This window comes from Chelonia mydas, chromosome 1, assembly GCF_015237465.2.
Source record: "Chelonia mydas isolate rCheMyd1 chromosome 1, rCheMyd1.pri.v2, whole genome shotgun sequence".
NCBI classification, from domain to species: domain Eukaryota; kingdom Metazoa; phylum Chordata; order Testudines; family Cheloniidae; genus Chelonia; species Chelonia mydas.
This window is the reverse complement of record NC_057849.1, coordinates 192,795,997-192,811,200: the sequence shown is the minus strand read 5'-3', so window position 1 is coordinate 192,811,200 and position 15,204 is coordinate 192,795,997.

Here is a 15,204-nt window from a genome sequence, read left to right as displayed (position 1 = left end):
GGCGGGAGCCCCCCGCAGTTCCTGGCCAACGGTGGCAGCAGGAGAGACCCCTGCAGCTCCCTGCTGCCATGGGATCCCAGGAGTTCCCAGCCGCCGCAGGCTGCCTCTGTGTGTGGCAGGGGGGATGCCCTGGAGCTCCCACGGGGGCAGGGGAGACCCCCGCAGCTCCCCGCTGCCGCAAGGGGCAGGGGAAACTCCCCGCAGCTCCCTGCTGCCATGGGCGGCAGGGGGGACCCCTGCAGCTCTCTGTCTCCGCGGGCAGCAGGGGGACCCCGTGTGACCAGAGACTAGGGGGAGCCAGCTGAGGTCACTCAATTAGAGTGAACTGCAAAGAATGGGGAAGACAACCCCAAAGCTGGTGTATATTCTAATGCTTAGATTTACCAAGCCAGCACTAACAGCTTTTGTTATACCTTACTGGTTACTCAGAAGTTCAAAGCACAGTTCCCTTAAAGTAACCCAGCCTCAGGCCTCCACCTAGTTACCCAGGTCAGATATGATGAAGATTAATGAAAATCTTATTTCATTATATAAAAATGTTCTACCAATCCCAAAGGATCGGACACATTACGTCCCAGGTTAATGAATATTCCAGATCTTACCCAAATATCTGCTTACAGCCAATTCTTATTAACTAAACTAAAATTTATTAAAAAAGAAAAGAGAGAGAGTATGTTTAAAAGATCACTATACATACAGACATGAGTTCAATTCTTGAGGTTCAGATTTATAACAGAGATGGTGATCTTAATAATTGCAAAGAGTTCTTTTAGAATTTAGTCCATAGGTTATAGTCCAATGTCCAATACCATATCCAGGGTGTACCAGCTTAACTGGGATCTCATCTTGCACCTCAAAGTCCCCGATGTAGCTTAAGCACATCTGAGATGACAGGATCAGGACCCAAGGATCTCTTATACAATTCCAAGTCTTCTTTGACAGATCGGAGTCCTTAGGTGAACAATATGCAATCAGGGCAACTTTGAAGTAGGCCCATCACTGGTAATTAGTGACATGAATTAGCATAAGGCAATTGCCTGTTTTCCATCATTCGCAGATGATTGGCTGTACATTTCAAAGAGAGATGAATACAGAGAGAGCCTGTGTTTACAATTCATTGAAATGCTAGGATGTTCTTTTGATCTCTGAATTAACGGAATACAGCATACACAGGGACTGTTGATTACACTGTCCACCGTACTCATACATATGTAAATATACAAAAACACAAACATTATCTCCCCCTATGTCTTAACGTTTGAATTTGAGTCATTCATCCTGGAGACGCTTAACCCTTTCTGGTCATGCATCACACCCCGCAGCTCTCCGCCTCTGCAGGCAGCAGGGGGGACCCCCGGAGCTCCCAGCAGCCCGCGGGAGGCAGGGTGGACCCCCGCAGCTACGAGACACCAGCAGAGGGGGACCCTGGAGCTCCCAAGTCTCCATAGGTGGTGGGGGGCCCCTGGAGCTCCCAGCCTGCAGCTGCGCAGGCTCCTCATTTTGTCACGGGTATTTTTAGAGAAAGTCAGGGACCGGTCACAGGCTTCTGTGAATTTTTCGTTATTGCCCGTGACCTGTCCATGATTTTTACTAAAAGTATCCATGACAAAATCTTAGCCTTAACCAGGAGTTTCATCAGGGTCCACTTGGTATCTATAACAGCCTTTCATTCCCGGGTTGAGGGATTCTCAGTATTTGCTCATCCCACCACAATGAGATTCATTAAAGAATTGAGAAATCTTTTCCCTCACATCAGAGAACCCACCCCGTATGGGATTTAAACTTTGTACTCAGATGTCTTATGAACTCCCCTTTTCAAACTGACGGCCAAGTATTCCCTCCTTCACCTATCCATGAAAACAGCCCTTATTGGTGACCATCACTTTTGGTAGAAGAGTTGGGGAACTAGGTGCTTTAATGGCAGACACCCCCATCCCCTTTACAGTATTCTTCAAGGACAAAGTCTCATTATGTCCGGCTACAAAATTTTTACCTGAGGTATTATCTGAATTTCATTTTAATCAGGTCATCCATCTCTCAATTTTCTTCCCCAAACCACATCAGACATGGGAAAGTGCTGCCTTCCATACCCTGGATGTTACAAGAACACTAGCCTTTAAGTTGGATGGAATCAGGTCATTCAGAAAATTTGCAAGACTGTTAATGTTAATCACTAACAGGTCCAAAGGGTCCACAGTCTCCACCCAGGGGCACTCTAGGTGGATTTCTGAATGTACTATTTCTTGCTATGAATCTCCAGTTTACATCTTCCTCCTAGGGTACTGGCCCACTCCACAAGGTCTCTTTCTACCTCTATAGCAACTTGGTCTTCCACACATACATTATCCAAGCACTACGCGGTGGTTCATTCTTCTCGATCAAATGCTGCCGTTGGGAACGCAGTCTTGTCTCCAGTATTGGACTTGGGTCCAAAGCTCCCTTCTCCTGTTGAATATACTGTTTGGGAGACTTCTGAAATGGAACATGCATAGTGACACAACTTGAAGAAGGAGAGGTTACCCATCTTGTGTGGTATCCATCTTGTGGCGTTCTTCAGAATGTGTCCCTCTGTGGGTGCTCCACTACCCGCCCTCCTTCCCCTCTGCTTTGGTGTTTCCTCTGTGAGACTCTCTGCAGTGGAGAAGGGGACGGTTTGCCCACAGAGCCCTATATAGCCTCAATGCAGGGCATGAGGATGTGTAGGGTGCATGCATGGGTCAAACAGGCACTACTACCAAAAATCTCCAATCAAAAGTGTAAGCATACCAGCAGTGGAGCACCCACAGGGGGACACATCTCAAAGAACTCCAGTTACTGCATAAGCTAAGTTAACTCTTTCCCTCCCTCCCACTCACGTTTTCAACCAGCTCTAGTTCAAACCACTATACTGCACTCTGACATCCTTCCCTTATTAGATTATAATAACAATTCTGTAGGGTTTTAAAAAAATGTCTGCAGCACTCATCTTCAACAATAACATCTTCAAGCACTCGGGGTGATGTACGACTCATTACCCTCTATATGCAAAATTATACTGTAAATTATTTGAAGCTTCAGTTTTATTTAAAAGTTTTTGTTGTTTTTGTTTTGCCTAGGAAGGTATTTGTCTTTTTGTTTATGATGTAGTAACCTCAAAGAGTTTAGAGAATGAAGTTATGTCCCCTTTAATTGAGCCACACTAGGTACTTAATTTTGTTTATAAACAAGGCCACTGCACTAAAATAAAACCACAACCCTGTTTAGTACTTTTAAAAGTGTAGTTTGTATATATTTCTAGCCTATTTGTTAGGATACTTCTAAGTTTGTTGCTCATCTGTTGGATGGTAGCAGTGAGATACCTCATGGCTGCCCACTGGTGGAAAAAAAAGTTACTTGGTTTAAATGGGTTTAAAATACATATGTTATGGAAAACTTACAAAGAATACAAACAAGAAGAGCTCGGCTTTTCCTGTTTGTTAGATATGAGCAAAATAATACCTCAGACACCAAAAATATACCAGAGAAGTATATTTTTCTTAATGCTAGAAGTGTAATCTTACACATTATTAAAACTCCTACTTTCCTTTTAATTTATCTTGTTTGTTGTAACTCCACATACTTTTCTTTTGTGTTCTTATAGCCTCTCTGTAAGTAAGTGTGTCATATTTCCTGTTCCTGGAAAGTAATTTATTTAAAACATGTGTTGTGTAGACATCTTGCAGAAGGCGCCTGTAGATTAAAATGGAAAAGACAGCTCGGGAAAAGTGTTTTTACAGTTTAGTTTTTGTTATTGGTAAGTGGGGGGATCTGTCTGCAGGGTGTAAACGTAACGCTCACATTTAAGTGCCAGCACTCCCATATGATGCCTGGGCTTTGAATAGAACATAGGACTCCAGGATTGAAGGCTTTAAAAACGTACACCTCCAGCTTAAAGCCCGCTTGCGGTTGCCATATTGTAGGCAGCCAGTCTGAAGAAGATAGGGAAGGCACAATATGGTTCTAGCTGCTCTGCCCTGTAAGCAGGTGAGTTGCTGTATTCTGCAGTGCTGGGGATGCTGTGCTTGGAGCTCCCACAGAACTGCTGCTGTCTGCAGTGCCTCCCAGCAGTCACTAGGTGACAGGCAGCAACCAGCCTCCCTAAGCTCTTGCCCAGGAAGCTGAAGCCAGTAGATACCCGCTTATGCAGAAGGGCTCTCAGCACCAGCAGTTCCTGACTTAGGCCTGGTCTACAGTATGTGGTTATTTTGGAATTAGCCGAGTTAATTCGAAATAAAACGGATTTCGTCCACATGACCAAACCGTTTTTTTCAATTTAAAGGGCTCTTTAATCCAATTTCTGTACTCCACCTCAACAATGGGAGTAGCGCTAAAATCGAGATCGCAGTTCTGGGTTACAGGTACTGTGGACGCAATTCGACGTTATTGGCCTCCGGGAGCTATCCCAGAATGCTCCCTTGTGACCGCTCAGGACAACACTCTCAACTCCGATGCACGAGCCAGGTAGGCAGTAAAAGCCCCAGGAACTTTTGAATTTCATTTCCTGTTTGGTTACCATCAGCACAGGTGACCATCGTAGGCGACCATGCAGCGTCCACCATCACAAGAGACCACGCAGTCCCGGATTTGCAGACGAGCTCCAGCATGATCCAAACGGGAAGTACTGGATCTCATCGCATGTTGGGGAGACGAATCTGTTATGGCAGAACTACGTTCCAAAAAGAGAAATGCAAATACGTACGTTAAAGTCTCCAGGGCCATGACTGAAAGAGGCTCCTCCAGGGACACAGAGCAGTGTCGTACAAAAATCAAGGTTGCCTGAGCTCCTTGATTTTTGTACGACACTGCTCTGTGTCTTACCAAAAAGCCAGGGAGGTGAACGGGCGCTCTGGGTCACAGCCCCATACATGCCGCTTCTACTGTGAGCTGCATGCAATTATGGGGGGTGATGCCACCACTACCCCACCACTGTCCATGGACACCTGCAATGGGGGAGTTGCACGGAGCGAGGAAGATGAGTTATTGGAGGAGGAGGAGGACAGTGCACAGGCAGCAAGTGGGGAATCCGTTTTCCCCCCTAGCCAGGAACTATTCTTAACGCTGGAGCCAATAGTCTCCCCCAACTCCCAAGGCAGGCTCCCGGACCATGACCCTAGAGAAGGCACTTCTGGTGAGTCAGAGCCTGATCGGAGCCACACGGTAGGGGGTGGGGGAAGCAGCAGCTCTGGGCTGTTGGCGTTTAGTTTAAAGGGCTCATCCCTGCTCTGAGCCTCATTGGAGCCACGTGGTGGGTGCAGGGAGGGGGTGTTGTGTGAAGTGATCATCCCAGAGAGCATGCAGGCCCTCCTTTTATATGGCAAACCCACCAGGCATTGCTTGCTATGGGAAAGGGGGTCTGGCAGTTTGAAAGCATTGAAATGAATGCAGAAGAAGCAGAACCCCGCGTGCTCCTAGGGCTTACCATGGCTGCCTGCAAGCTGAATGCTGTTGCCCAGCCGCGTGTGATGGTTTACTCACACCAAAGTGGCAGGTACTTCAGTATAAGAGGCAAAATGCGACCTTGTACAGAAAGAACATGTGTACTATGAATTGCCTGTGTCACTGAGAAAGAGTGCCCCCTTGGTTCTCTAAAATGTATCTTTTAAAATACAGCCCTCCCTTTTTCTCCTCCCGTGTTATACCAATAAAATAAAAACCAGCAGGATCTTATTAAAGGGGAAAAGGCAAAATGCCACATTTATTGTGAATACAGAAAGAATCGTAGTAAGCAGTTAGTTATAGATATAACATTCCATTTAATCTCATATTTATTCACACATTCATTCATACACACACACACAGGTTCTGCAAGGTTGTTATCATAGTTACCAGCCTTAGAGTTGCTCATGCCAAGCCACTGGCCAGGTGGGCCTGGCCATGAGGAGGGAGCAGGGCCTTGTCAGATGCTCATCTGATGCTCCTGGAAGTTGGTTTGCAGAATCAGACCCCAAAGTTCTCACTTTCTAGAGTCCATTTTTATAGGAATTTCTTCCTATGCCAGTCTATGGGAATTGCTTCATCATGCTGTTGCTGAATCAATCAGCAGATGGCACATTCCTGACGGCTCCGTGTTATCTTGTTCTTTGGTTCTCCCATCCTTGAGGCTGTTGGGTGGATTCCAGTCTGCCCTCCGGGGGTCCTCTGGTTATTTCCACTTGATGCCTTCTTCAGTCGATGGACACTGGATTCTTAGGCTGGCACCTCCCTGATCATTCAGTTATTATCCACACCAAGCATCCATCCACATACATCCTCCATCTCCATTTTAATCACAATTGTTAACAAAGCGAGATGAATACAACAAAAGGGCGGGGAGTCTCTGGGTGTTGTTTCTGTTGTTAGAGAGTATTGCTTTGAGTCTCTCTCTGTGTGAGTAGTTGTTTTGTTTTGAGAACAGACTCTGTCTTAGAATGTACTAACACAATTAGCAGCTTGCAAGTTTCACACATAGAGGGAGAGAAACAGTACCAAAAACCAAGAGACCTCTTAATTAGTAATACCCTGGAATTTAAACTATGGGGAATCAAAGTCATTTGTGATTTTAATACAGAACTTCTTTAATATGATCCAACACCCTCAGCAGGAGCAAATGTTTTAACGCAGCCCCTATCTACTCCATCCCAGAGGCTGGTCCGGATTAGAAGGCGGAAAAAACGAACTCAGGACGACATGTTTGCCGAGCTCATGCAGTCCTCCCGCACTGATAGGGCCCAGTTGAATGCGTGGAGGCAAACAATGGTGGAGTCGCGTAAAACATTACAAGAACACGAAGAGAGGAGGCACGTGTGCGATGAGAGCAGACAGGATGCTATGGTCAAGCTCATGGGGGAGCAAACTGACATGCTCTGCTGTCTGGTGGATCTAATGTGGGAAAGACAGCAAGACCACAGACTGCCGCTGCAGCACCTGTATAATCGCCCTCCCTCCTCCCCAAGTTCCATAGCTCCTCACCCAGACACTCAAGAACATGGGGGAGGGGGCAGGGGGAGGCTACAGGGACCCATACACTCAACCCCAGAGGATTGCACAAGCAGCAGAAAGCTGGCATATCTGAAATTTTGATTTGGTTTCTGGACTTGTCCTTCCCTCCTCCTCCACCCCCCTAACCCAATACCCCCCACTCCCCCGGTCTGCCTTCTGATTTCTCTCAATGTGTTGTGCAACAAATCATTGGAAGAGGCCCTGGAGGTTTTTTGCCTTCCTCTGTAGCATGGGGCACAGGTCACTTGCTAGAGGATTCTCTGCTCCTTGAAGTCTTTAAACCACAATTTGAGGACTTCAGTAGCTCAGACATAGGTGAGATGTTTTTTGCAGGAGTGGGTGGGTGAGATTCTGTGGCCTGCGTTATGCAGGAGGTCGGACTAGATGATCATAATGGTCCCTTCTGACCTTAGAATCTATGAATCTAACAAATAATAAAGAACAGGTTTTTAAACAATTGTGACTTTATTGCCTTTCATATATATAGGGGGCGGGTAACTTCAAGAGAAACAAACACAACTGTGACACCGTACCCTGGCCAGTCATGAAACTGGCTTTCAAAGCTTCTCTGATGTGCAGTGCGCCCTGCTGTGCTCTTCTAATCTCCCTGTTGTCTGGCTGTGCGAAACTGGCTGCCAGGTGAGTTGCCTCAACCTCCCACCCCGCCATAAATGTCTCCCCCTTACTCTCACATATATTATGGCACACACAACAAGCAGCAATTACAATTGGAATATTGCTTGTGCTGAGATCTAACTGAGTCAGTAAACTGCACCAGCGTGCTTTCAAACATCCAAAAGCACATTCTACCACCATTCCGCACTTGCTCAGCCTATAGTTGAACTGCTCCTTACTACTGTCCAGGATGCCTGTGTATGGCTTCATGAGCCATGGCTCCAAGGATAACTATAGGCATTTCAAACATCCCCAACAGTTATTTTCTGGTCTGGGAAGTAAGTCCCTTCCTGCAGCTGTTCAAACAGACCAGAGTTCCAGAAGTTGCGAGCGTCATGCACCTTTCCCAGCCATCCCATGTTGATGTCGGTGAAATGTCCCTTGTGATCCACCAGTGCTTGCAGCACTATTGAAAAGTACCCCCTGTGGTTTACGTACTGGCCGCCCTGGTGTTCCGCGGCCAAGATAGGGATATGCGTTCCGTCTATTGCCCCGCCACAGTTAGGGAACCCCAGTGAATTAAGCCATCGACAATGGTCTACACATTTCCCAAAGTCACTACCCTTGATAGCAGCTGGTCAATGATTGCATTGGCTACTTGAAGCACAGCAGCCCCCACAGTAGATTTGCCCACTCCAAATTGATTCCCGACTGACCAGTAGCTGTCTGACGTTGCAAGCTTCCACAGGGCTATGGCCACTCGCTTCTCAACTGTGAGGGCTGCTCTCATTTTGGTGTCTGCGCTTCAGGGTAGGGGACAGCAAGTCACGAAGTTCCATGAAAGTGGCCCTATACATATGAAAGTTTTGCAGCCACTGGGAATGATCCCATACCTGCAACACTATGGGGTCCCACCAGTCTGTGCTTGTTTCCTGGGCCCAGAATCGGCGCTCCACAGCATGAACCTGGCCCAACCCCACCATGATCTCCCAAGCGCCACATGCCATGCTTCTAGGAACGTCTGTGTCCATGTCCTCATCAGTATAGTAATTGCTCTGTCATTGCTTCCTCGCCTGGTTTTGCAGGTACTGCACATATTGCTGGATAATGCGCGAGGTATTTACAATGGTCAAAACTGCAGTGGAGATCTGAGCGGGCTCCATGCTTGCTGCGCTATGGTGCCTGCACAGGTAATCCTGGAAAAAGGGTGCGAAATGTAGGAGAGCAGAGTGGCAGCTGAAGAAGTGCTGTTCAGTTCATGATAGCTGAAAAAAGGTGGGAAATGGTTGTCTTCTGTAGCTTTCACGGAGGCGGGAGCCCAGGACAGACAACATGGAGAAGCTCGGTAGTGCGGCAAGAGCGGGAGAGCAGAGTTGGCGGCGGAAGCAGTCAATGAGGAAGAGAAAGAGTAGATACTTATAGAGATTACATAGAAAGATGAGAGGAAATGCGAGGTGGATTCATAGTACCAGGAGAGAAGCGGTGCACTGTACTGCACCGTCTGCTGAAAGCAGTATGGCGTCTGCATGCCAAAAAGGCGAGAAACGATTGTCTGCCATAGCTATCATGGAGGGAGGAGCGACTGATGACACACACCCAGAAACACCCACGAGAATGTTTTTGCCCCATCTTGCACTGGGAGCTGAACCCAGAATTCCAATGGGCGGCAGGGACTGCGGGAACTGTGGGATAGCTACCCACAGTGCACCGCTCCTACATTCGATGCTAGCCTCGGTACTGTGGACGCACTCTACCAAATTCACGTGCTTTAGTGGGGACACACAAGACTGAATGTCTAAAATTGCTTCCCAAAATTCGAATAGAATAATTTCGAAATAATTTTGCACTGTAGACGTACCCTTAGCTTAAAAGAGCTGCAGAGTGTGTTGGAAAGTGTGTTGGAAAGATGGGACAGGGAAAGGGTGCGGAGGACGGAGAAGATTGCAAATGTCTGAGACCAAGGCCCTGCTCTATGCCACAGGACAAGAGGAGGGCTGATTGATTTGGGCAACGCTGTTAGCGACTGGATGAAACAGGGTGTTCTTGTGGGAAATAGCACCTCCAAAACATTTTTTTTATACCAAATGCCTTAAAATATGAAGCACAGGCTCTGCCCCTGTCTATCCCACTTCCCTACCTCAGATACACCTCCCTCCATGGCAGGGCTGATATATCAATATTTTACAAGGGTTGCTTACAGAAGTGTTCACATTTAACCTGTGAACCAGGGTTTCACATGTCTGCAGAGGTGAAGGGTAAGAGAGGAGGAGAATCATTTATTAAACGACTCCCTCAAACACTTTCTCATAACTAGCGTGGGAGGTGGCACAACTTGCCAAACTTTTTCAGTTAGTGCCAGCTGCTGTCAGACTTTTTCCTTGGGAATGCTCTTGTATCTCTGGTGCTTACATGGACCCATCACCATAGTAGCATGAGTGCCTCATGTATTTCTCCTCACTACACCCTGTGGGGTAGGGAAGAGCTATTATCCCAATTTCACGGAGAGGAAGTGAGGCATAGGGAAGCCAAGTGACTTGCCCATGGTCATGCAAGAAGTATGTGGTAGATGAACCCAGGACTTTCAAATCCTAGGCTAGCACCCTAACCACAGGTACATCCTTCCTCTCTCTGCCCTGCCTCTCCCACCCCAGAGCCAACGTAGCCTGAATTTGTCCATTTTCTGGCCAAATGGCTAAATAGCCTATGTATTTAAGCAGGAATTGACAGAGGTGATGCAGTTAAGAGTGGGATTTCTGGCTGGTGGGAAAGTGAGGTGGGACGTCGGTTGTTTTGGTCACATGAGTGGTGATTAAGGTGCCAATTCAGCAAGGTATTTTCCTATTTTTTAGCATGTGAGCAGCCCCACTGACTTTATTGGGGACAACATGTGCTTAAAATTAGGCACATGTTTAAATACCCTGCTGAATGGCGATCTCTGTGGGCTAACTCAGGTGACTGGCACCTAGGTTAACCTAGCCCAGGTGAGAGCAGCTATGCTGCAAAGCCCTACCCGAGTTACTGCCTTCACCCATGTGAACTGCTGCTTGCCAGGACTGCAGGGAGCACATCCCATGGTTCTGTGTGCCGCAGTGCAGTAAGCTGATTTACACTATGATTCTTTTCCAGTGAATTGTGGGAGAATTTCTTTGTCCTTCTAGAGCAAAGGTTCTCATACTGTGGTCTGCGAGCTCCGTTCATGTGGTCCGTGGACAGTTCCCTCTAAGGTGCGGGCCTGTGCAGCTGCACACGAAAGAATGAAAAACCACCCACCTAATTAGTGGAGCTGCACAGATGTGTCTCCACTGATTAGGTGCCTGGACCCTGGAGAAGACGCACATGTAAGGTGAGGTGGTGGCCTTGGGGGGAATAGCGGGTAGGTGGGAGGGGGCAGTGAGGTGAGAAGAGGGGGTAGGGGGAATTTGGGATGAGCAGAGAAAGAGTAAGATGCAACTTTCCCCAGCTCCAGGGCTGCAGCTGCCGGGGAGAGATGGCCCTCCTTCCCAGCCCCAGCTCTGTGGCTGCTGTGGTGGGGGAGAGACCCCCCCTCTTTCCCAGCCCCTGCTCGGGGGCTGCCGTGGCGGGAGAGAGAGGGCACATCCATAGCATTAGAAAGGTAAGACTACTGATACTGAAATATGAAGCTGTGTGCTTTTATTTATAGAACAAAAAAAGTTATTTAAGTTTTTTTTATATATATATAGCGCTTTTATGCAAAGCCCTTTACAATAGTTAGCTAACGGTACAAACAACATTTGGAAAGATCATTAAGTGGTCCGCCGAGACTCTCAGCAATTTTCAAGTGGTCCGCGAAAAAAAGGTTTGAGAACCACTGCTCTAGACACTTGGGGAAATTGTGGGAAGGCATTTGAAGATAATCAGTGCTTGAGTGAGTCAGTCTGTGCCCTCAGTGAAAAGTGGGCGAGTTTACGAGCCCAAGTGAAAGTGGCACCCAAATTCTAACCTGCATCCCCCGCCTGGCCAGCGAACTTGGCTTGAAAGCACCACTAAATTCAGGCAAGAGGGCTCTGTGTGGGGGAGAGGACTGATGTTAAAGAAAACGCCTGAGAAAGAGTCTAGGCTAACTCTGCCGTGAAGACATACCCTATGATGCATAGCAGAGTGGGAGGGGAAAAAAAGCTGTGCTGGGCTGACTTATGTTTTGTAATGCCTCTGTGGTTGTGTTTTTAAATGTATGTCAAGAATACCCAGAGTTTTGGGCAGGCACCCTCTGCTGGGAAGCTTCTTTTTAGAGTTAAAACCTTAAGGAATAAATGGTGAGACTATTTACACTTTGTTAATTTTTTAAAAAAATGCAGGGCCTAGATACTGCAGTGAAGGCTGCATTGTAGAAACATGTGACTAGATTTGGAGGGGTGTAGTATTGTGTTCCCATTGTGTCATTTGACATGGGGCTGGGGTCAAATCCTGGTAGAAGTTATCCAGGATTATCCTCATCTGGGATTTTGTTGAATCTGGCCCATTCTGAGGGCAAAATGGTTAAGTATTTTTTTGAGCCACAGGATGTTTAGCAGCACCATTTCACGGAGAGGAAGTAAGGCACAGAGAAGCAAAGTGACTTGCCCATGGCCATACAAGAACTATGTGGTACATGAACCCAGTTCATTCAAGTCCTAGGCTAGCACTCTAACCACTGGCACATCCTTCCTCTCTCTGCCCTGTCTCTCCCACCCCAGGGCCAACGTAGCCTAAGGTAAGCAGGGGGAAGGTTACTTCCTCAGGGCAAAGAAAGCAACTCAAAATTCTTCCAACACGTGGGAAAGTGGTTTAACAGGTAGTGTGTATACGCCTGACTTGACATGAGTAATTAAATGTGGGGAAGGTCTCATTTCTTGGAAGACAGGATTAGAGAGGTAACTAGATGAGCAGGCTGAAAACAAAATTTTTGTGCTAAGATAAGTAAATAGGTCAGTAAACTGAAAGACACAAAATTTCTGAGCTAGCTGAAATAAGAAGAGGAACAACCAGGAACCATTTACTAAGAACAAGGTAACAAGGGATAAGAGAAGTTGGGATCATAAAGTTGAGGTAAAGAGTAAAGTGAAACATGGACAGAGCATGCTGTATGGGAATTGGTTCCTGCAAATTAACCAAGCCAGTCCCAAAATGTGATGCAATGTATAGTGAATATAATGTAAGTGTAAATGTGTATAAAGGAAGGGGGCTTCTGTGTAACTTTGGATGTGTGGTATACCGTGTACCCATCCCCTATGCCTGAGTCTGATCAACTCAGCATAGCTTTGCTGTATGCAGTATAAAGGAACCTGAGTAATGAGACTTGAGTCGAATCGAGCTCTTGGGAAACGCAGTGGAACAGGTCTCGGAGGCTACCCCAACAGCGTGGTGTGTCCAGGATAGGAGGAGCCCTCACTAGCATCTCACTGCTCCATGATTCATCCACTCCATGTGCATTCCTCCTTGCCCTTTCTTTCCACCTTCTGTTCTTTCTCCTCCTTCTTAGCCCTAAAAATATGTAAGCATGTTTCATCCAACACCCTCATGACTTGGTCCTTTGCCTATCAATCTGAATCATAAAAATGGCCCTACTGGGTCAGACCAAAGGTCCATCTTCTGACAGTGGCCAGTGCCAGGTGTCCCAGAGGGAATGAACAGAACAGCTAATCATCAAGTGATCCATCCCCTGTCACTCATTCACAGCTTCTGAATTGTCTGATCAACCCATCCTGTATTGTCTGACCAGCTCAGTGAAATGCTTCTCTGCTTTGCCTGATCCTGCACTGCAGTTTGTCTATCCACCACTCCCGTACATCTATACCTGGTAGAGCAGGGGGAGGACCAGTTATTAGTGACATGATCTGGCTGTGGGAAGTGCATGAACAATGCTCCAATACCACACTATGATAGTCTGTTTCAAGTTAACTAGCCTATAAAACAGGGAGCAAAGCAGAATGTCGAGGACTGGATCCTCGGATCAAAAACTGGGCAGGTGATTCAGAATTCAATAGGGGAGATGAAGCAATGATGCTGAAGAAAGTAGCTGAATTTGTCGGAAGTGTGGAATGTCGGAAGTAGGTGGAGTTCAGGGCTCCTTTCTCCTCCTGCCACCTTGTCTTCTTTATCTCTATTCTTCCCTGTCCCTTCCACCCCCAGTTTTTCTGCCTTCAGCTGGCTGAGTCATACCTCCAACCTCTTCTGTCACATTTGTCTGCTTGAATCATCTTTCCTCAGGGAGGTGTCTCTTGTCAATAGTAAGAAGGTATTTTTGTCTTAGCTGTCCCTTACCATCCATCTTTTCTTCCATTTCAGTCCCCCCCCACACTTTTTTTTTTAAACTTTTCTCCTTTTGTCTCTTGGCTTTTCTCTGGTTTTCTGTTCCCATTGTGTCTCAGTTTTGCCTTTGACTTAGTAAAGAACAGTACAAAGTGGCAGTTACTTTACAGAAAGAGGAGACTGGCTCAAAATAGGTTTAGATCTTTTAAAGAAAAAAATCAGTGGAATCAGAAACAAGCAAATATTAGGTCTCTGTTACTTTCTCATAGAAAAAGACATGTAAAATAGGCACATAGATTAGCTATGCACCTCTCACTCCTGATAAGTTTGTAACTTCTATTTGAAATGTGGTCATGTGTCTCTGTTTAGGTGCCTCCTATCCTACTGAGTTCCCACCATGTCTCCATAGACAGCTGCAGTTCCTCTAATTGTGGTGGACTCCTAGGTAGTGTGGTCTACTGGTCTAGATCTGGGGAGGTATTGGTTTTATCCTCTGTTCTGCCACTGACCTACTGTATGTCCCTGGTCAAGTTGCATCACTTCTCTGTAAGTGTTTTCCCTCTGACTCTTTTGCCTATCATACCTACTTAGATTGTATGCTCTTATGGAAGGGACTGTCTTTTACTGTGTGTTTGGCAACCAGTTGTTCTGGGTGCTGCACTATCTCACTTGTAGGTTACAAATGATTATTTAATTCCCTAGATGGCTTGAGGGGTGTGGGGAAAAAATCCCCGTTCCTAGAAACCTTTCACAGCAGAGGTAAGATTTATGATGACTGTTGTTTTCACAGATTGGGGAAGGTATAGAGTTTTCTGACACAGAATTTGGAGGGGTACTTTATATAATCTCAGGATTTATCCTGGTCTCTCTTCTCTACCTAACCTGGCAATGAGTTGGAGGCAGGTCCGTGGTCGGTGGATGCCCTGCCTCATCTAACAGAAAGTGTTGTCTCTGGAATCAAGGCAGAGATTCCTCTCATTGACAAGAGACACTGTGTGCAGCAGAGCTCCATCATTAGGACACATCACCAAGCGAGGCAGGCATTCTAGATGTATTAATTTGGTTCAGAAAAGGCACAAGCACGTGAGCGCTTTCACATGAAGTTGTGAAACAGATACTAAAATATGTCGGCGGGAACCAGGGCTAGTGGTAAGAACAGATGTCTGGGGGCCAGCAGATCTGAGTGCTCTTCCTTCTTCTGCCACAGACTCCTTATCTGTGAATTTGGACAAGTCTGCCATGCTCTTTGCTGCAGCTGTCCCCACGTACAAAGAGAACTTACGTACATCATAGGTGTATTGAGAGGCCTATTGTAATTAATGTTTCGAAAGTGCCTCAAGATCC